At 37.1% G+C, this 19016-nt stretch overlaps 47 non-coding genes across 47 annotated transcripts; all 47 read right to left on the reverse strand.

Moving 5' to 3' along the window:
* Positions 1-265: 265 nt before the first annotated feature.
* Positions 266-339, reverse strand: trnai-aau. The gene has a single exon. It is a non-coding gene; the product is annotated as a tRNA-Ile (tRNA).
* Positions 340-493: 154 nt separating this feature from the next.
* Positions 494-567, reverse strand: trnai-aau. Its single transcript has one exon. It is a non-coding gene; the product is annotated as a tRNA-Ile (tRNA).
* A 155-nt stretch (positions 568-722) lies between these two features.
* trnai-aau lies at positions 723-796 on the reverse strand. The gene has a single exon. It is a non-coding gene; the product is annotated as a tRNA-Ile (tRNA).
* Positions 797-1179: 383 nt separating this feature from the next.
* Positions 1180-1253, reverse strand: trnai-aau. The gene has a single exon. It is a non-coding gene; the product is annotated as a tRNA-Ile (tRNA).
* A 154-nt stretch (positions 1254-1407) lies between these two features.
* On the reverse strand, positions 1408-1481 carry trnai-aau. Its single transcript has one exon. It is a non-coding gene; the product is annotated as a tRNA-Ile (tRNA).
* A 154-nt stretch (positions 1482-1635) lies between these two features.
* Positions 1636-1709, reverse strand: trnai-aau. The gene has a single exon. It is a non-coding gene; the product is annotated as a tRNA-Ile (tRNA).
* A 154-nt stretch (positions 1710-1863) lies between these two features.
* trnai-aau lies at positions 1864-1937 on the reverse strand. Its single transcript has one exon. It is a non-coding gene; the product is annotated as a tRNA-Ile (tRNA).
* Positions 1938-2319: 382 nt separating this feature from the next.
* trnai-aau lies at positions 2320-2393 on the reverse strand. The gene has a single exon. It is a non-coding gene; the product is annotated as a tRNA-Ile (tRNA).
* Positions 2394-2547: 154 nt separating this feature from the next.
* On the reverse strand, positions 2548-2621 carry trnai-aau. Its single transcript has one exon. It is a non-coding gene; the product is annotated as a tRNA-Ile (tRNA).
* Positions 2622-2775: 154 nt separating this feature from the next.
* trnai-aau lies at positions 2776-2849 on the reverse strand. Its single transcript has one exon. It is a non-coding gene; the product is annotated as a tRNA-Ile (tRNA).
* Positions 2850-3689: 840 nt separating this feature from the next.
* On the reverse strand, positions 3690-3763 carry trnai-aau. The gene has a single exon. It is a non-coding gene; the product is annotated as a tRNA-Ile (tRNA).
* A 154-nt stretch (positions 3764-3917) lies between these two features.
* On the reverse strand, positions 3918-3991 carry trnai-aau. The gene has a single exon. It is a non-coding gene; the product is annotated as a tRNA-Ile (tRNA).
* Positions 3992-4374: 383 nt separating this feature from the next.
* On the reverse strand, positions 4375-4448 carry trnai-aau. Its single transcript has one exon. It is a non-coding gene; the product is annotated as a tRNA-Ile (tRNA).
* A 154-nt stretch (positions 4449-4602) lies between these two features.
* trnai-aau lies at positions 4603-4676 on the reverse strand. Its single transcript has one exon. It is a non-coding gene; the product is annotated as a tRNA-Ile (tRNA).
* A 154-nt stretch (positions 4677-4830) lies between these two features.
* trnai-aau lies at positions 4831-4904 on the reverse strand. The gene has a single exon. It is a non-coding gene; the product is annotated as a tRNA-Ile (tRNA).
* Positions 4905-5514: 610 nt separating this feature from the next.
* Positions 5515-5588, reverse strand: trnai-aau. The gene has a single exon. It is a non-coding gene; the product is annotated as a tRNA-Ile (tRNA).
* A 377-nt stretch (positions 5589-5965) lies between these two features.
* Positions 5966-6039, reverse strand: trnai-aau. Its single transcript has one exon. It is a non-coding gene; the product is annotated as a tRNA-Ile (tRNA).
* A 610-nt stretch (positions 6040-6649) lies between these two features.
* On the reverse strand, positions 6650-6723 carry trnai-aau. The gene has a single exon. It is a non-coding gene; the product is annotated as a tRNA-Ile (tRNA).
* Positions 6724-7333: 610 nt separating this feature from the next.
* Positions 7334-7407, reverse strand: trnai-aau. The gene has a single exon. It is a non-coding gene; the product is annotated as a tRNA-Ile (tRNA).
* A 382-nt stretch (positions 7408-7789) lies between these two features.
* On the reverse strand, positions 7790-7863 carry trnai-aau. The gene has a single exon. It is a non-coding gene; the product is annotated as a tRNA-Ile (tRNA).
* Positions 7864-8244: 381 nt separating this feature from the next.
* Positions 8245-8318, reverse strand: trnai-aau. Its single transcript has one exon. It is a non-coding gene; the product is annotated as a tRNA-Ile (tRNA).
* Positions 8319-8703: 385 nt separating this feature from the next.
* Positions 8704-8777, reverse strand: trnai-aau. The gene has a single exon. It is a non-coding gene; the product is annotated as a tRNA-Ile (tRNA).
* Positions 8778-8926: 149 nt separating this feature from the next.
* trnai-aau lies at positions 8927-9000 on the reverse strand. Its single transcript has one exon. It is a non-coding gene; the product is annotated as a tRNA-Ile (tRNA).
* A 154-nt stretch (positions 9001-9154) lies between these two features.
* trnai-aau lies at positions 9155-9228 on the reverse strand. Its single transcript has one exon. It is a non-coding gene; the product is annotated as a tRNA-Ile (tRNA).
* A 154-nt stretch (positions 9229-9382) lies between these two features.
* Positions 9383-9456, reverse strand: trnai-aau. The gene has a single exon. It is a non-coding gene; the product is annotated as a tRNA-Ile (tRNA).
* Positions 9457-9839: 383 nt separating this feature from the next.
* trnai-aau lies at positions 9840-9913 on the reverse strand. The gene has a single exon. It is a non-coding gene; the product is annotated as a tRNA-Ile (tRNA).
* Positions 9914-10067: 154 nt separating this feature from the next.
* Positions 10068-10141, reverse strand: trnai-aau. The gene has a single exon. It is a non-coding gene; the product is annotated as a tRNA-Ile (tRNA).
* Positions 10142-10976: 835 nt separating this feature from the next.
* trnai-aau lies at positions 10977-11050 on the reverse strand. The gene has a single exon. It is a non-coding gene; the product is annotated as a tRNA-Ile (tRNA).
* Positions 11051-11658: 608 nt separating this feature from the next.
* On the reverse strand, positions 11659-11732 carry trnai-aau. Its single transcript has one exon. It is a non-coding gene; the product is annotated as a tRNA-Ile (tRNA).
* A 154-nt stretch (positions 11733-11886) lies between these two features.
* trnai-aau lies at positions 11887-11960 on the reverse strand. Its single transcript has one exon. It is a non-coding gene; the product is annotated as a tRNA-Ile (tRNA).
* A 154-nt stretch (positions 11961-12114) lies between these two features.
* On the reverse strand, positions 12115-12188 carry trnai-aau. Its single transcript has one exon. It is a non-coding gene; the product is annotated as a tRNA-Ile (tRNA).
* Positions 12189-12342: 154 nt separating this feature from the next.
* trnai-aau lies at positions 12343-12416 on the reverse strand. Its single transcript has one exon. It is a non-coding gene; the product is annotated as a tRNA-Ile (tRNA).
* Positions 12417-12797: 381 nt separating this feature from the next.
* trnai-aau lies at positions 12798-12871 on the reverse strand. Its single transcript has one exon. It is a non-coding gene; the product is annotated as a tRNA-Ile (tRNA).
* Positions 12872-13025: 154 nt separating this feature from the next.
* Positions 13026-13099, reverse strand: trnai-aau. The gene has a single exon. It is a non-coding gene; the product is annotated as a tRNA-Ile (tRNA).
* A 153-nt stretch (positions 13100-13252) lies between these two features.
* Positions 13253-13326, reverse strand: trnai-aau. Its single transcript has one exon. It is a non-coding gene; the product is annotated as a tRNA-Ile (tRNA).
* A 381-nt stretch (positions 13327-13707) lies between these two features.
* On the reverse strand, positions 13708-13781 carry trnai-aau. Its single transcript has one exon. It is a non-coding gene; the product is annotated as a tRNA-Ile (tRNA).
* Positions 13782-15071: 1290 nt separating this feature from the next.
* Positions 15072-15145, reverse strand: trnai-aau. Its single transcript has one exon. It is a non-coding gene; the product is annotated as a tRNA-Ile (tRNA).
* Positions 15146-15983: 838 nt separating this feature from the next.
* On the reverse strand, positions 15984-16057 carry trnai-aau. Its single transcript has one exon. It is a non-coding gene; the product is annotated as a tRNA-Ile (tRNA).
* Positions 16058-16211: 154 nt separating this feature from the next.
* Positions 16212-16285, reverse strand: trnai-aau. The gene has a single exon. It is a non-coding gene; the product is annotated as a tRNA-Ile (tRNA).
* A 380-nt stretch (positions 16286-16665) lies between these two features.
* Positions 16666-16739, reverse strand: trnai-aau. Its single transcript has one exon. It is a non-coding gene; the product is annotated as a tRNA-Ile (tRNA).
* Positions 16740-16894: 155 nt separating this feature from the next.
* Positions 16895-16968, reverse strand: trnai-aau. Its single transcript has one exon. It is a non-coding gene; the product is annotated as a tRNA-Ile (tRNA).
* A 382-nt stretch (positions 16969-17350) lies between these two features.
* trnai-aau lies at positions 17351-17424 on the reverse strand. The gene has a single exon. It is a non-coding gene; the product is annotated as a tRNA-Ile (tRNA).
* A 151-nt stretch (positions 17425-17575) lies between these two features.
* trnai-aau lies at positions 17576-17649 on the reverse strand. Its single transcript has one exon. It is a non-coding gene; the product is annotated as a tRNA-Ile (tRNA).
* A 154-nt stretch (positions 17650-17803) lies between these two features.
* On the reverse strand, positions 17804-17877 carry trnai-aau. The gene has a single exon. It is a non-coding gene; the product is annotated as a tRNA-Ile (tRNA).
* A 154-nt stretch (positions 17878-18031) lies between these two features.
* On the reverse strand, positions 18032-18105 carry trnai-aau. The gene has a single exon. It is a non-coding gene; the product is annotated as a tRNA-Ile (tRNA).
* A 381-nt stretch (positions 18106-18486) lies between these two features.
* On the reverse strand, positions 18487-18560 carry trnai-aau. The gene has a single exon. It is a non-coding gene; the product is annotated as a tRNA-Ile (tRNA).
* A 382-nt stretch (positions 18561-18942) lies between these two features.
* trnai-aau lies at positions 18943-19016 on the reverse strand. The gene has a single exon. It is a non-coding gene; the product is annotated as a tRNA-Ile (tRNA).

Consider the following 19016-nt stretch of genomic DNA (forward strand, 5'->3'; position numbering starts at 1 on the left):
GACAAGTTCAATCTCTTCAAAATGACAAAACTCCTTCCCCTCTAGGAAATAGATGGATTTTGTGAGACCACCCACAGCAGCCAAATACAAGTGGCTCATGCAGGATTTTAGAGACTCTTCAAAGACAACTGAGGGAGCTCTCATCAACTCTACTGTGTGTTTTCAGTGTTTTCTTATAAACAAAAAAATACAAAAACAGCAGTTCATGTGAAAAAGCTTGTGAGCTGTAGATTTTATTCTATTCACACAAAATATACATTTCAGTTGGCCAGTATGGGGATTGAACCCATGGCCTTGGCGTTATTAGCACCACGCTCTGACCAGCTGAGCTAACCGGCCATACATCAGTGTGAGTTTTCATTGATATATGTAAAACATACATGATCTTGATAAAAGCGCTTATATTGTAATGTTTATAAAAATCAGCATGCGTAAACGTTTAAGCCTTCTTCTGTTTTGAAGACTTATTTTCTGAAAAAATATACATTTCAGTTGGCCAGTATGGGGATTGAACCCATGGCCTTGGCGTTATTAGCACCACGCTCTGACCAGCTGAGCTAACCGGCCATACGTCAGTGTGAGTTTTCATTGATATATGTAAAACATACATGATCTTGATAAAAGCGCTTATATTGTAATGTTTATAAAAATCAACATGCGTAAAAGTTTAAGCCTTCTTCTGTTTTGAAGACTTATTTTCTGAAAGAAATATACATTTCTGTTGGCCAGTATGGGGATTGAACCCATGGCCTTGGCGTTATTAGCACCACGCTCTGACCAGCTGAGCTAACCGGCCATACGTCAGTGTGAGTTTTCATTGATATATGTAAAACATACATGATCTTGATACAAGCACTTATATTGTAATGTTTATAAAAATCAACATGCGTAAAAGTTTAAGCCTTCTTCTGTTTTGAAGACTTATTTTCTGAAAAAAATATACATTTCAGTTGGCAAGTATGGGGATTGAACCCATGGCCTTGGCGTTATTAGGACCACGCTCTAACCAGCTGAGCTAACCGGCCATACGTCAGTGTGAGTTTTCATTGGTATATGTAAAACATACATGATTTTGATACAAGCGCTTATATTGTAATGTTTATAAAAATCAACATGCGTAAAAGTTTAAGCCTTCTTCTGTTTTAAAGACTTATTTTCTGAAAAATTATACATTTCAGTTGGCCAGTATGGGGATTGAACCCATGGCCTTGGCGTTATTAGCACCACGCTCTGACCAGCTGAGCTAACCGGCCATACGTCAGTGTGAGTTTTCATTGATATATGCAAAACATACATGATCTTGATGCAAGCACTTATATTGTAATGTTTATAAAAATCAACATGCGTAAAAGTTTAAGCCTTCTTCTGTTTTGAAGACTTATTTTCTGAAAAATTATACATTTCAGTTGGCCAGTATGGGGATTGAACCCATGGCCTTGGCGTTATTAGCACCACGCTCTGACCAGCTGAGCTAACCGGCCATACGTCAGTGTGAGTTTTCATTGATATATGTAAAACATACATGATCTTGATACTAGTGCTTATATTGTAATGTTTATAAAAATCAACATGCGTAAAAGTTTAAGCCTTCTTCTGTTTTGAAGACTTATTTTCTGAAAAAATATACATTTCAGTTGGCCAGTATGGGGATTGAACCCATGGCCTTGGCGTTATTAGCACCACGCTCTGACCAGCTGAGCTAACCGGCCATACGTCAGTGTGAGTTTTCATTGATATATGCAAAACATACATGATCTTGATGCAAGCACTTATATTGTAATGTTTATAAAAATCAACATGCGTAAAAGTTTAAGCCTTCTTCTGTTTTGAAGACTTATTTTCTGAAATAATATACATTTCAGTTGGCCAGTATGGGGATTGAACCCATGGCCTTGGCGTTATTAGCACCACGCTCTGACCAGCTGAGCTAACCGGCCATATGTCAGTGTGAGTTTTCATTGATATATGTAAAACATACATGATCTTGATACAAGCGCTTATATTGTAATGTTTATAAAAATCAGCATGCGTAAAAGTTTAAGCCTTCTTCTGTTTTGAAGACTTATTTTCTGAAAAATATACATTTCAGTTGGCCAGTATGGGGATTGAACCCATGGCCTTGGCGTTATTAGCACCACGCGCTCTGACCAGCTGCGCTAACCGTCCATACGTCAGTGTGAGTTTTCATTGATATATGTAAAACATACATGATCTTGATACAAGCGCTTATATTGTAATGTTTATAAAAATCAGCATGCGTAAAATTTAAGCCTTCTTCTGTTTTGAAGACTTATTTTCTGAAAAATTATACATTTCAGTTGGCCAGTATGGGGATTGAACCCATGGCCTTGGCGTTATTAGCACCACGCTCTGACCAGCTGAGCTAACCGGCCATACGTCAGTGTGAGTTTTCATTGATATATGTAAAACATACATGATCTTGATACAAGCGCTTATATTGTAATGTTTATAAAAATCAGCATGCGTAAAAGTTTAAGCCTTCTTCTGTTTTGAAGACTTATTTTCTGAAAAAATATACATTTCAGTTGGCCAGTATGGGGATTGAACCCATGGCCTTGGCGTTATTAGCACCACGCTCTGACCAGCTGAGCTAACCGGCCATACGTCAGTGTGAGCTTTCATTGATATATGTAAAACATACATGATCTTGATACAAGCGCTTATATTGTAATGTTTATAAAAATCAACATGCGTAAAAGTTTAAGCCTTCTTCTGTTTTGAAGACTTATTTTCTGAAATAATATACATTTCAGTTGGCCAGTATGGGGATTGAACCCATGGCCTTGGCGTTATTAGCACCACGCTCTGACCAGCTGAGCTAACCGGCCATACGTCAGTGTGAGTTTTCATTGATATATGTAAAACATACATGATCTTGATACAAGCGCTTATATTGTAATGTTTATAAAAATCAACATGCGTAAAAGTTTAAGCCTTCTTCTGTTTTGAAGACTTATTTTCTGAAAAATATACATTTCAGTTGGCCAGTATGGGGATTGAACCCATGGCCTTGGCGTTATTAGCACCACGCTCTGACCAGCTGAGCTAACCGCCATACGTCAGTCAGTGTGAGTTTTCATTGATATATGTAAAACATACATGATCTTGATACAAGCGCTTATATTGTAATGTTTATAAAAATCAACATGCGTAAAAGTTTAAGCCTTCTTCTGTTTTGAAGACTTATTTTCTGAAAAATTATACATTTCAGTTGGCCAGTATGGTTCTTGAACCCATGGCCTTGGCGTTATTAGCACCACGCTCTGACCAGCTGAGCTAACCGGCCATACGTCAGTGTGAGTTTTCATTGATATATGTAAAAGATACATGATCTTGATACAAGCGCTTATATTGTAATGTTTATAAAAATCAACATGCGTAAAAGTTTAGGCCTTCTTCAGTTTTGAAGACTTATTTTCTGAAAAAATATACATTTCAGTTGGCCAGTATGGGGATTGAACCCATGGCCTTGGCGTTATTAGCACCACGCTCTGACCAGCTGAGCTAACCGGACATACGTCAGTGTGAGTTTTCTTTGATATATGTAAAACATACATGATCTTGATACAAGCGCTTATATTGTAATGTTTATAAAAATCAACATGCGCAAAATTTTAAGCCTTCTTCTGTTTTGAAGACTTATTTTCTGAAAAAATATACATTTCAGTTGGCCAGTATGGGGATTGAACCCATGGCCTTGGCGTTATTAGCACCACGCTCTAACCAGCTGAGCTAACTGGCCATACATCAGTGTGAGTTTTCATTGATATATGTAAAACATACATGATCTTGATACAAGCGCTTATATTGTAATGTTTATAAAAATCAACATGCGTAAAAGTTTAAGCCTTCTTCTGTTTTGAAGACTTATTTTCTGAAAAATTATACATTTCAGTTGGCCAGTATGGGGATTGAACCCATGGCCTTGGCGTTATTAGCACCACGCTCTGACCAGCTGAGCTAACCGGCCATACGTCAGTGTGAGTTTTCATTGATATATGTAAAACATACATGATCTTGATACAAGCGCTTATATTGTAATGTTTATAAAAATCAACATGCATAAAAGTTTAAGCCTTCTTCTGTTTTGAAGACTTATTTTCTGAAAGAAATATACATTTCAGTTGGCTAGTATGGGGATTGAACCCATGGCCTTGGCGTTATTAGCACCACGCTCTAACCAGCTGAGCTAACCGGCCATACGTCAGTGTGAGTTTTCATTGATATATGCAAAACATACATGATCTTGATACAAGCGCTTATATTGTAATGTTTATAAAAATCAACATGCGTAAAAGTTTAAGCCTTCTTCTGTTTTGAAGACTTATTTTCTGAAAAATTATACATTTCTGTTGGCCAGTATGGGGATTGAACCCATGGCCTTGGCGTTATTAGCACCACGCTCTGACCAGCTGAGCTAACCGGCCATACGTCAGTGTGAGTTTTCATTGATATATGTAAAACATACATGATCTTGATACAAGGGCTTATATTGTAATGTTTATAAAAATCAACATGCGTAAACTTTTAAGCCTTCTTCAGTTTTGAAGACTTATTTTCTGAAAAATTATACATTTCTGTTGGCCAGTATGGGGATTGAACCCATGGCCTTGGCGTTATTAGCACCACGCTCTGACCAGCTGAGCTAACCGGCCATACGTCAGTGTGAGTTTTCATTGATATATGTAAAACATACATGATCTTGATACTAGTGCTTATATTGTAATGTTTATAAAAATCAACATGCGTAAACGTTTAAGCCTTCTTCTGTTTTGAAGACTTATTTTCTGAAAAAATATACATTTCAGTTGGCCAGTATGGGGATTGAACCCATGGCCTTGGCGTTATTAGCACCACGCTCTGACCAGCTGAGCTAACCGGCCATACGTCAGTGTGAGATTTCTTTGATATATGTAAAACATACATGATCTTGATACAAGCGCTTATATTGTAATGTTTATAAAAATCAACATGCGTAAAAGTTTAAGCCTTCTTCTGTTTTGAAGACTTATTTTCTGAAAAATTATACATTTCTGTTGGCCAGTATGGGGATTGAACCCATGGCCTTGGCGTTATTAGCACCACCCTCTAACCAGCTGAGCTAACCGGCCATAAGTCAGTGTGAGTTTTCATTGATAAATGCAAAACATACATGATCTTGATACAAGCGCTTATATTGTAATGTTTATAAAAATCAACATGCGTAAAAGTTTAAGCCTTCTTCTGTTTTGAAGACTTATTTTCTGAAAAATTATACATTTCAGTTGGCCAGTATGGGGATTGAACCCATGGCCTTGGCGTTATTAGCACCACGTTCTGACCAGCTGAGCTAACCTGCCATATGTCAGTGTGAGTTTTCATTAATATATGTAAAACATACATGATATTTATACAAGCGCTTATATTGTAATGTTTATAAAAATCAGCATGCGTAAAAGTTTAAGCCTTCTTCTGTTTTGAAGACTTATTTTCTGAAAAATTATACATTTCAGTTGGCCAGTATGGGGATTGAACCCATGGCCTTGGCGTTATTAGCACCACGCTCTGACCAGCTGAGCTAACCGGCCATACGTCAGTGTGAGTTTTCATTGATATATGTAAAACATACATGATCTTGATACAAGCGCTTATATTGTAATGTTTATAAAAATCAGCATGCGTAAAAGTTTAAGCCTTCTTCTGTTTTGAAGACTTATTTTCTGAAAAAATATACATTTCAGTTGGCCAGTATGGGGATTGAACGCCTTGGCGTTATTAGCACCACGCTCTGACCAGCTGAGCTAACCGGCCATACGTCAGTGTGAGTTTTCATTGATATATGCAAAACATACATGATCTTGATACAAGCGCTTATATTGTAATGTTTATAAAAATCAACATGCGTAAAAGTTTAAGCCTTCTTCTGTTTTGAAGACTTATTTTCTGAAAAAATATACATTTCAGTTGGCCAGTATGGGGATTGAACCCATGGCCTTGGCGTTATTAGCACCACGCTCTCACCAGCTGAGCTAACCGGCCATATGTCAGTGTGAGTTTTCATTGATATATGTAAAACATACATGATCTTGATACAAGCGCTTATATTGTAATGTTTATAAAAATCAGCATGCGTAAAAGTTTAAGCCTTCTTCTGTTTTGAAGACTTATTTTCTGAAAAATTATACATTTCTGTTGGCCAGTATGGGGCTTGAACCCATGGCCTTGGCGTTATTAGCACCACGCTCTGACCAGCTGAGCTAACCGGCCATACGTCAGTGTGAGTTTTCATTGATATATGTAAAACATACATGATCTTGATACTAGTGCTTATATTGTAATGTTTATAAAAATCAACATGCGTAAAAGTTTAAGCCTTCTTCTGTTTTGAAGACTTATTTTCTGAAAAAATATACATTTCAGTTGGCCAGTATGGGGCTTGAACCCATGGCCTTGGCGTTATTAGCACCACGCTCTGCCCAGCTGAGCTAACCGGCCATACGTCAGTGTGAGATTTCTTTGATATATGTAAAACATACATGATCTTGATACAAGCGCTTATATTGTAATGTTTATAAAAATCAACATGCGTAAAAGTTTAAGCCTTCTTCTGTTTTGAAGACTTATTTTCTGAAAAATTATACATTTCTGTTGGCCAGTATGGGGATTGAACCCATGGCCTTGGCGTTATTAGCACCACGCTCTGACCAGCTGAGCTAACCGGCCATAAGTCAGTGTGAGTTTTCATTGATATATGTAAAACATACATGATCTTGATACAAGCGCTTATATTGTAATGTTTATAAAAATCAACATGCGTAAAAGTTTAAGCCTTCTTCTGTTTTGAAGACTTATTTTCTGAAAAATTATACATTTCAGTTGGCCAGTATGGGGATTGAACCCATGGCCTTGGCGTTATTAGCACCACGCTCTGACCAGCTGAGTTAACCGGCCATACGTCAGTGTGAGATTTCATTGATATCTGTAAAACATACATGATCTTGATACTAGTGCTTATATTGTAATGTTTATAAAAAATCAACATGCGTAAAAGTTTAAGCCTTCTTCTGTTTTGAAGACTTATTTTCTGAAAATTTATACATTTCAGTTGGCCAGTATGGGGATTGAACCCATGGCCTTGGCGTTATTAGCACCACGCTCTGACCAGCTGAGCTAACTGCCATATGTCAGTGTGAGTTTTCTTTGATATATGTAAAACATACATGATCTTGATACAAGAGCTTATATTGTAATGTTTATAAAAATCAACATGCGAAAAATTTTAAGCCTTCTTCTGTTTTGAAGACTTATTTTCTGAAAAATTATACATTTCAGTTGGCCAGTATGGGGATTGAACCCATGGCCTTGGCGTTATTAGCACCACGCTCTGACCAGCTGAGCTAACCGGCCATACGTCAGTGTGAGTTTTCTTTGATATATGTAAAACATACATGATCTTGATACAAACACTTATATTGTAATGTTTATAAAAATCAACATGCGTAAAAGTTTAAGCCTTCTTCTGTTTTGAAGACTTATTTTCTGAAAATTTATACATTTCAGTTGGCCAGTATGGGGATTGAACCCATGGCCTTGGCGTTATTAGCACCACGCCTGAACCAGCTGAGCTAACCGGCCATACGTCAGTGTGAGTTTTCATTGATATATGTAAAACATACATGATCTTGATACAAGCGCTTATATTGTAATGTTTATAAAAATCAACATGCGTAAAAGTTTAAGCCTTCTTCTGTTTTGAAGACTTATTTTCTGAAAAATTATACATTTCAGTTGGCCAGTATGGGGATTGAACCCATGGCCTTGGCGTTATTAGCACCACGCTCTGACCAGCTGAGCTAACCGGCCATACGTCAGTGTGAGTTTTCATTGATATATGTAAAACATACATGATCTTGATACAAGAGCTTATATTGTAATGTTTATAAAATCAACATGCATAAAAGTTTAAGCCTTCTTCTGTTTTGAAGACTTATTTTCTGAAAGAAATATAGATTTCAGTTGGCTAGTATGGGGATTGAACCCATGGCCTTGGCGTTATTAGCACCACGCTCTAACCAGCTGAGCTAACCGGCCATACGTCAGTGTGAGTTTTCATTGATATATGTAAAACATACATGATCTTGATACAAGCGCTTATATTGTAATGTTTATAAAAATCAACATGCGTAAAATTTAAGCCTTCTTCTGTTTTGAAGACTTATTTTCTGAAAATATATTCATGTCTGTTGGCCAGTATGGGGATTGAACCCATGGCCTTGGCGTTATTAGCACCACGCTCTGACCAGCTGAGCTAACCGGCCATACGTCAGTGTGAGTTTTCATTGATATATGTAAAACATACATGATCTTGATACAAGCGCTTATATTGTAATGTTTATAAAAATCAACATGCGTAAAAGTTTAAGCCTTCTTCTGTTTTGAAGACTTATTTTCTGAAAAAATATACATTTCAGTTGGCCAGTATGGGGATTGAACCCATGGCCTTGGCGTTATTAGCACCACGCTCTGACCACCAGCTGAGCTAACCGGCCATACGTCAGTGTGAGTTTTCATTGATATATGTAAAACATACATGATCTTGATACAAGCGCTTATATTGTAATGTTTATAAAAATCAACATGCGTAAAAGTTTAAGCCTTCTTCTGTTTTGAAGACTTATTTTCTGAAAAATTATACATTTCAGTTGGCCAGTATGGGGATTGAACCCATGGCCTTGGCGTTATTAGCACCACGCTCTGACCAGCTGAGCTAACCGGCCATACGTCAGTGTGAGTTTTCATTGATATATGTAAAACATACATGATCTTGATACTTATATTGTAATGTTTATAAAAATCAACATGCGTAAAAGTTTAAGCCTTCTTCTGTTTTGAAGACTTATTTTCTGAAAAAATTATACATTTCAGTTGGCCAGTATGGGGATTGAACCCATGGCCTTGGCGTTATTAGCACCACGCTCTGACCAGCTGAGCTAACCGGCCATACGTCAGTGTGAGTTTTCATTGATATATGTAAAACATACATGATCTTGATACAAGCGCTTATATTGTAATGTTTATAAAAATCAACATGCGTAAAAGTTTAAGCCTTCTTCTGTTTTGAAGACTTATTTTCTGAAAAATTATACATTTCTGTTGGCCAGTATGGGGATTGAACCCATGGCCTTGGCGTTATTAGCACCACGCTCTAACCAGCTGAGCTAACCGGCCATACATCAGTGTGAGTTTTCATTGATATATGTAAAACATACATGATCTTGATACAAGCGCTTATATTGTAATGTTTATAAAAATCAGCATGCGTAAAAGTTTAAGCCTTCTTCTGTTTTGAAGACTTATTTTCTGAAAAATTATACATTTCAGTTGGCCAGTATGGGGATTGAACCCATGGCCTTGGCGTTATTAGCACCACGCTCTGACCAGCTGAGCTAACCGGCCATACGTCAGTGTGAGTTTTCATTGATATATGTAAAACATACATGATCTTGATACAAGTGCTTATATTGTAATGTTTATAAAAATCAACAAGCATAAAAGTTTAAGCCTTCTTCTGTTTTGAAGACTTATTTTCTGAAACAAATATACATTTCAGTTGGCTAGTATGGGGATTGAACCCATGGCCTTGGCGTTATTAGCACCACGCTCTAACCAGCTGAGCTAACCGGCCATACGTCAGTGTGAGTTTTCATTGATATATGCAAAACATACATGATCTTTATACAAGCGCTTATATTGTAATGTTTATAAAAATCAACATGCGTAAAAGTTTAAGCCTTCTTCTGTTTTGAAGACTTATTTTCTGAAAAATTATACATTTCAGTTGGCCAGTATGGGGATTGAACCCATGGCCTTGGCGTTATTAGCACCACGCTCTGACCAGCTGAGCTAACCGGCCATACGTCAGTGTGAGTTTTCATTGATATATGTAAAACATACATGATCTTGATACAAGCGCTTATATTGTAATGTTTATAAAAATCAACATGCGTAAACGTTTAAGCCTTCTTCAGTTTTGAAGACTTATTTTCTGAAAAAATATACATTTCAGTTGGCCAGTATGGGGATTGAACCCATGGCCTTGGCGTTATTAGCACCACGCTCTAACCAGCTGAGCTAACCGGCCATACGTCAGTGTGAGTTTTCATTGATATATGTAAAACATACATGATCTTGATACAAGCGCTTATATTGTAATGTTTATAAAAATCAACATGCGTAAAAGTTTAAGCCTTCTTCTGTTTTGAAGACTTATTTTCTGAAAAATTATACATTTCAGTTGGCCAGTATGGGGATTGAACCCATGGCTTTGGCGTTATTAGCACCACGCTCTGACCAGCTGAGTTAACCGGCCATACGTCAGTGTGAGATTTCATTTATATCTGTAAAACATACATGATCTTGATACAAGCGCTTATATAGTAATGTTTATAAAAATCAACATGCGTAAAAGTTTAAGCCTTCTTCAGTTTTGAAGACTTATTTTCTGAAAAAATATACATTTCAGTTGGCCAGTATGGGGACTGAACCCATGGCCTTGGCGTTATTAGCACCACGCTCTGACCAGCTGAGCTAACCGGCCATACGTCAGTGTGAGTTTTCATTGATATATGCAAAACATACATGATCTTGATACAAGCGCTTATATTGTAATGTTTATAAAAATCAACATGCGTAAAAGTTTAAGCCTTCTTCTGTTTTGAAGACTTATTTTCTGAAAAATTATACATTTCAGTTGGCCAGTATGGGGATTGAACCCATGGCTTTGGCGTTATTAGCACCACGCTCTGACCAGCTGAGTTAACCGCCATACGTCAGTGTGAGTTTTCATTGATATATGTAAAACATACATGATCTTGATACAAGCGCTTATATTGTAATGTTTATAAAATCAACATGCGTAAAAGTTTAAGCCTTCTTCTGTTTTGAAGACTTATTTTCTGAAAAATATACATTTCAGTTGGCCAGTATGGGGATTGAACCCATGGCCTTGGCGTTATTAGCACCACGCTCTGACCAGCTGAGCTAACCGGCCATACGTCAGTGTGAGTTTTCATTGATATATGTAAAACATACATGATCTTGATACAAGCGCTTATATTGTAATGTTTATAAAAATCAACATGTAAAAGTTTAAGCCTTCTTCTGTTTTGAAGACTTATTTTCTGAAAAATTATACATTTCTGTTGGCCAGTATGGGGATTGAACCCATGGCCTTGGCGTTATTAGCACCACGCTCTGACCAGCTGAGTTAACCGGCCATACGTCAGTGTGAGTTTTCATTGATATATGTAAAACATACATGATCTTGATACAAGCGCTTATATTGTAATGTTTATAAAATCAACATGCGTAAAAGTTTAAGCCTTCTTCTGTTTTGAAGACTTATTTTCTGAAAAATTATACATTTCAGTTGGCTAGTATGGGGATTGAACCCATGGCCTTGGCGTTATTAGCACCACGCTCTAACCAGCTGAGCTAACCGGCCATATGTCACTGTGAGTTTTCATTGATATATGCAAAACATACATGATCTTGATACAAGCGCTTATATTGTAATGTTTATAAAAATCAACATGCGTAAAAGTTTAAGCCTTCTTCTGTTTTGAAGACTTATTTTCTGAAAGAAATATACATTTCAGTTGGCCAGTATGGGGATTGAACCCATGGCCTTGGCGTTATTAGCACCACGCTCTGACCAGCTGAGCTAACCGGCCATACGTCAGTGTGAGTTTTCATTGATATATGTAAAACATACATGATCTTGATACTAGTGCTTATATTGTAATGTTTATAAAAATCAACATGCGTAAAAGTTTAAGCCTTCTTCTGTTTTGAAGACTTATTTTCTGAAAAAATATACATTTCAGTTGGCCAGTATGGGGATTGAACCCATGGCCTTGGCGTTATTAGCACCACGCTCTGACCAGCTGAGCTAACCGGCCATACATCAGTGTGAGTTTTCATTTATATATGTAAAACATACATGATCTTGATACAAGCGCTTATATTGTAATGTTTATAAAAATCAACATGCGTAAAAGTTTAAGCCTTCTTCTGTTTTGAAGACTTATTTTCTGAAAAATTATACATTTCAGTTGGCCAGTATGGGGATTGAACCCATGGCCTTGGCGTTATTAGCACCACGCTCTAACCAGCTGAGCTAACCGGCCATACATCAGTGTGAGTTTTCATTGATATATGCAAAACATACATGATCTTTATACAAGCGCTTATATTGTAATGTTTATAAAAATCAACATGCGTAAAAGTTTAAGCCTTCTTCTGTTTTGAAGACTTATTTTCTGAAAAATTATACATTTCAGTTGGCCAGTATGGGGATTGAACCCATGGCCTTGGCGTTATTAGCACCACGCTCTGACCAGCTGAGCTAACCGGCCATACGTCAGTGTGAGATTTCATTGATATCTGTAAAACATACATGATCTTGATACAAGCGCTTATATTGTAATGTTTATAAAAATCAACATGCGTAAAAGTTTAAGCCTTCTTTAGTTTTGAAGACTTATTTTCTGAAAAAATATACATTTCAGTTGGCCAGTATGGGGATTGAACCCATGGCCTTGGCGTTATTAGCACCACGCTCTGACCAGCTGAGCTAACCAGCCATACGTCAGTGTGAGTTTTCATTGATATATGTAAAACATACATGATCTTGATACAAGCGCTTATATTGTAATGTTTATAAAATCAACATGCGTAAAAGTTTAAGCCTTCTTCTGTTTTGAAGACTTATTTTCTGAAAAATTATACATTTCAGTTGGCCAGTATGGGGATTGAACCCATGGCCTTGGCGTTATTAGCACCACGCTCTGACCAGCTGAGCTAACCGGCCATACGTCAGTGTGAGTTTTCATTGATATATGTAAAACATACATGATCTTGATACAAGCGCTTATATTGTAATGTTTATAAAAATCAACATGCGTAAAAGTTTAAGCCTTCTTCTGTTTTGAAGACTTATTTTCTGAAAAATTATACATTTCAGTTGGCCAGTATGGGGATTGAACCCATGGCCTTGGCGTTATTAGCACCACGCTCTGACCAGCTGAGCTAACCGGCCATACGTCAGTGTGAGTTTTCTTTGATATATGTAAAACATACATGATCTTGATACGAGCCCTATATTGTAATGTTTATAAAAATCAACATGCGTAAAAGTTTAAGCCTTCTTCTGTTTTGAAGACTTATTTTCTGAAAAATTATACATTTCAGTTGGCCAGTATGGGGATTGAACCCATGGCCTTGGCGTTATTAGCACCACGCTCTGACCAGCTGAGCTAACCGGCCATACGTCAGTGTGAGTTTTCATTGATATATGTAAAACATACATGATCTTGATACTAGTGCTTATATTGTAATGTTTATAAAAATCAACATGCGTAAAAGTTTAAGCCTTCTTCTGTTTTGAAGACTTATTTTCTGAAAAAATATACATTTCAGTTGGCAAGTATGGGGATTGAACCCATGGCCTTGGCGTTATTAGCACCACGCTTTGACCAGCTGAGCTAACCGGCCATACGTCAGTATGAGTTTTCATTGATATATGTAAAACATACATGATCTTGATACAAGCGCATATATTGTAATGTTTATAAAAATCAACATGCGTAAAATTTAAGCTTTCTTCTTTTTTGAAGACTTGTTTTCTGAAAAAATATACATTTCAGTTGGCCAGTATGGGGATTGAACCCATGGCCTTGGCGTTATTAGCACCACGCTCTGACCAGCTGAGCTAACCGGCCATACGTCAGTGTGAGTTTTCATTGATATATGTAAAACATACATGATCTTGATACAAGCGCTTATATTGTAATGTTTATAAAAATCAACATGCGTAAAAGTTTAAGCCTTCTTCAGTTTTGAAGAGTTATTTTCTGAAAAAATATACATTTCAGTTGACCAGTATGGGGATTGAACCCATGGCCTAGGCGTTATTAGCACCACGCTCTGACCAGCTGAGCTAACCGGCCATACGTCAGTGTGAGTTTTCTTTGATATATGTAAAACATACATGATCTTGATACAAGCGCTTATATTGTAATGTTTATAAAAATCAACATGCGTAAAAGTTTAAGCCTTCTTCTGTTTTGAAGACTTATTTTCTGAAAAATTATACATTTCAGTTGGCGAGTATGGGGATTGAACCCATGGCCTTGGCGTTATTACCACCACGCTCTGACCAGCTGAGCTAACCAGCCATACGTCAGTGTGAGTTTTCATTGATATATGCAAAACATACATGATCTTGATACTAGTGCTTATATTGTAATGTTTATAAAAATCAACATGCGTAAAAGTTTAAGCCTTCTTCTGTTTTGAAGACTTATTTTCTGAAAAATATACATTTCAGTTGGCCAGTATGGGGATTGAACCCATGGCCTTGGCGTTATTAGCACCACGCCTGACCAGCTGAGCTAACCGCCATACGTCAGTGTGAGTTTTCATTGATATATGTAAAACATACATGATCTTGATACAAGCGCTTATATTGTAATGTTTATAAAAATCAACATGCGTAAAATTTAAGCCTTCTTCTTTTTTGAAGACTTATTTTCTGAAAAAATATACATTTCAGTTGGCCAGTATGGGGATTGAACCCATGGCCATGGCCTTATTAGCACCACGCTCTGACCAGCTGAGCTAACCGGCCATACGTCAGTGTGAGTTTTCATTGATATATGTAAAACATACATGATCTTGATACAAGCGCTTATATTGTAATGTTTATCAAAATCAACATGCGTAAAAGTTTAAGCCTTCTTCTGTTTTGAAGACTTATTTTCTGAAAAAAATATACATTTCAGTTGGCCAGTATGGAGATTGAACCCATGGCCTTGGCGTTATTAGCACCACGCTCTAACCAGCTGAGCTAACCGCCATACGTCAGTGTGAGTATTCATTGATATATGTAAAAGATACATGATCTTGATACAAGCGCTTTTATTGTAATGTTTATAAAAATCAACATGCGTAAAAGTTTAAGCCTTCTTCAGTTTTGAAGACTTATTTTCTGAAAAAATATACATTTCAGTTGGCCAGTATGGGGATTGAACCCATGGCCTTGGCGTTATTAGCACCACGCTCTGACCAGCTGAGCTAACCGGCCATACGTCAGTGTGAGTTTTCATTGATATATGTAAAACATACATGATCTTGATACAAGCGCTTATATTGTAATGTTTATAAAAATCAACATGCGCAAAATTTTAAGCCTTCTTCTGTTTTGAAGACTTATTTTCTGAAAAAATATACATTTCAGTTGGCTAGTATGGGGATTGAACCCATGGCCTTGGCGTTATTAGCACCACGCCTGACCAGCTGAGCTAACCGCCATATGTCAGTGTGAGTTTTCATTGATATATGTAAAAACATACATGATCTTGATACAAGCGCTTTTATTGTAATGTTTATAAAAATCAACATGCGTAAAAGTTTAAGCCTTCTTCAGTTTTGAAGACTTATTTTCTGAAAAAATATACATTTCAGTTGGCCAGTATGGGGATTAAACCCATGGCCTTGGCGTTATTAGCACCACGCTCTGACCAGCTGAGCTAACCGGCCATACGTCAGTGTGAGTTTTCATTGATATATGTAAAACATACATGATCTTGATACAAGCGCTTATATTGTAATGTTTATAAAAATCAACATGCATAAAAGTTTAAGCCTTCTTCTGTTTTGAAGACTTATTTTCTGAAAGAAATATAGATTTCAGTTGGCTAGTATGGGGATTGAACCCATGGCCTTGGCGTTATTAGCACCACGCTCTGACCAGCTGAGCTAACCGGCCATACGTCAGTGTCAGTTTTCATTGATATACGTAAAACATACATGATCTTGATACAAGCGCTTATATTGTAATGTTTATAAAAATCAACATGCGTAAACGTTTAAGCCTTCTTCAGTTTTGAAGACTTATTTTCTGAAAAAATATACATTTCAGTTGGCCAGTATGGGGATTGAACCCATGGCCTTGGCGTTATTAGCACCACGCTCTGACCAGCTGAGCTAACCGGCCATACGTCAGTGTGAGTTTTCTTTGATATATGTAAAACATACATGATCTTGATACAAGCGCTTATATTGTAATGTTTATAAAAATCAACATGCGTAAAAGTTTAAGCCTTCTTCAGTTTTGAAGACTTATTTTCTGAAAAATTATACATTTCAGTTGGCCAGTATGGGGATTGAACCCATGGCCTTGGCGTTATTAGCACCACGCTCTGACCAGCTGAGCTAACCGGCCATACGTCAGTGTGAGTTTTCATTGATATATGTAAAACATACATGATCTTGATACAAGCGCTTATATTGTAATGTTTATAAAAATCAACATGCGTAAAAGTTTAAGCCTTCTTCTGTTTTGAAGACTTATTTTCTGAAAAAATATACATTTCAGCTGGCCAGTATGGGGATTGAACCCATGGCCTTGGCGTTATTAGCACCACGCCTAACCAGCTGAGCTAACCGCCATACGTCAGTGTGAGTTTTCATTGATATATGTAAAACATACATGATCTTGATACTAGTGCTTATATTGTAATGTTTATAAAAATCAACATGCGTAAAAGTTTAAGCCTTCTTCTGTTTTGAAGACTTATTTTCTGAAAAAATATACATTTCAGTTGGCCAGTATGGGGATTGAACCCATGGCCTTGGCGTTATTAGCACCACGCTCTGACCAGCTGAGCTAACCGGCCATACGTCAGTGTGAGTCTTCATTGATATATGTAAAACATACATGATCTTGATACAAGCGCTTATATTGTAATGTTTATAAAAATCAACATGCGTAAAAGTTTAAGCCTTCTTCTGTTTTGAAGACTTATTTTCTGAAAAAAATATACATTTCAGTTGGCCAGTATGGGGATTGAACCCATGGCCTTGGCGTTATTAGCACCACGCTCTAACCAGCTGAGCTAACCGGCCATACGTCAGTGTGAGTTTTCATTGATATATGCAAAACATACATGATCTTGATACAAGCGCTTATATTGTAATGTTTATAAAAATCAACATGCGTAAAAGTTTAAGCCTTCTTCTGTTTTGAAGACTTATTTTCTGAAAAATTATACATTTCAGTTGGCCAGTATGGGGATTGAACCCATGGCCTTGGCGTTATTAGCACCACGCTCTGACCAGCTGAGTTAACCGGCCATACGTCAGTGTGAGATTTCATTGATATCTGTAAAACATACATGATCTTGATACAAGCGCTTATATTGTAATGTTTATAAAAATCAACATGCGTAAAAGTTTAAGCCTTCTTCAGTTTTGAAGACTTATTTTCTGAAAAAATATACATTTCAGTTGGCCAGTATGGGGATTGAACCCATGGCCTTGGCGTTATTAGCACCACGCTCTGACCAGCTGAGCTAACCGGCCATACGTCAGTGTGAGTTTTCATTGATATATGTAAAACATACATGATCTTGATACAAGCGCTTATATTGTAATGTTTGTAAAAATCAACATGCGTAAAAGTTTAAGCCTTCTGTTTTGAAGACTTATTTTCTGAAAAATTATACATTTCAGTTGGCCAGTATGGGGATTGAACCCATGGCCTTGGCGTTATTAGCACCACGCTCTGACCAGCTGAGCTAACCGGCCATACGTCAGTGTGAGTTTTCTTTGATATATGTAAAACATACATGATCTTGATACAAGCGCTTATATTGTAATGTTTATAAAAATCAACATGCGTAAAAGTTTAAGCCTTCTTCTGTTTTGAAGACTTATTTTCTGAAAAATTATACATTTCAGTTGGCCAGTATGGGGATTGAACCCATGGCCTTGGCGTTATTAGCACCACGCTCTGACCAGCTGAGCTAACCGGCCATACGTCAGTGTGAGTTTTCATTGATATATGTAAAACATACATGATCTTGATACAAGCGCTTATATTGTAATGTTTATAAAAATCAACATGCGTAAAAGTTTAAGCCTTCTTCTGTTTTGAAGACTTATTTTCTGAAAAATTATACATTTCAGTTGGCCAGTATGGGGATTGAACCCATGGCCTTGGCGTTATTAGCACCACGCTCTGACCAGCTGAGCTAACCGGCCATACGTCAGCGTGAGTTTTCATTGATATATGTAAAACATACATGATCTTGATACTAGTGCTTATATTGTAATGTTTATAAAAATCAACATGCGTAAAAGTTTAAGCCTTCTTCTGTTTTGAAGACTTATTTTCTGAAAAAATATACATTTCAGTTGGCAAGTATGGGGATTGAACCCATGGCCTTGGCGTTATTAGCACCACGCTTTGACCAGCTGAGCTAACCGGCCATACGTCAGTATGAGTTTTCATTGATATATGTAAAACATACATGATCTTGATACAAGCGCATATATTGTAATGTTTATAAAAATCAACATGCGTAAAATTTAAGCTTTCTTCTTTTTTGAAGACTTGTTTTCTGAAAAAATATACATTTCAGTTGGCCAGTATGGGGATTGAACCCATGGCCTTGGCGTTATTAGCACCACGCTCTGACCAGCTGAGCTAACCGGCCATACGTCAGTGTGAGTTTTCATTGATATATGTAAAACATACATGATCTTGATACAAGCGCTTATATTGTAATGTTTATAAAAATCAACATGCGTAAAAGTTTAAGCCTTCTTCAGTTTTGAAGAGTTATTTTCTGAAAAAATATACATTTCAGTTGACCAGTATGGGGATTGAACCCATGGCCTAGGCGTTATTAGCACCACGCTCTGACCAGCTGAGCTAACCGGCCATACGTCAGTGTGAGTTTTCTTTGATATATGTAAAACATACATGATCTTGATACAAGCGCTTATATTGTAATGTTTATAAAAATCAACATGCGTAAAAGTTTAAGCCTTCTTCTGTTTTGAAGACTTATTTTCTGAAAAATTATACATTTCAGTTGGCCAGTATGGGGATTGAACCCATGGCCTTGGCGTTATTAGCACCACGCTCTGACCAGCTGAGCTAACCGGCC

Source organism: Gambusia affinis, linkage group LG09, assembly GCF_019740435.1.
Source record: "Gambusia affinis linkage group LG09, SWU_Gaff_1.0, whole genome shotgun sequence".
Taxonomy (NCBI): domain Eukaryota; kingdom Metazoa; phylum Chordata; class Actinopteri; order Cyprinodontiformes; family Poeciliidae; genus Gambusia; species Gambusia affinis.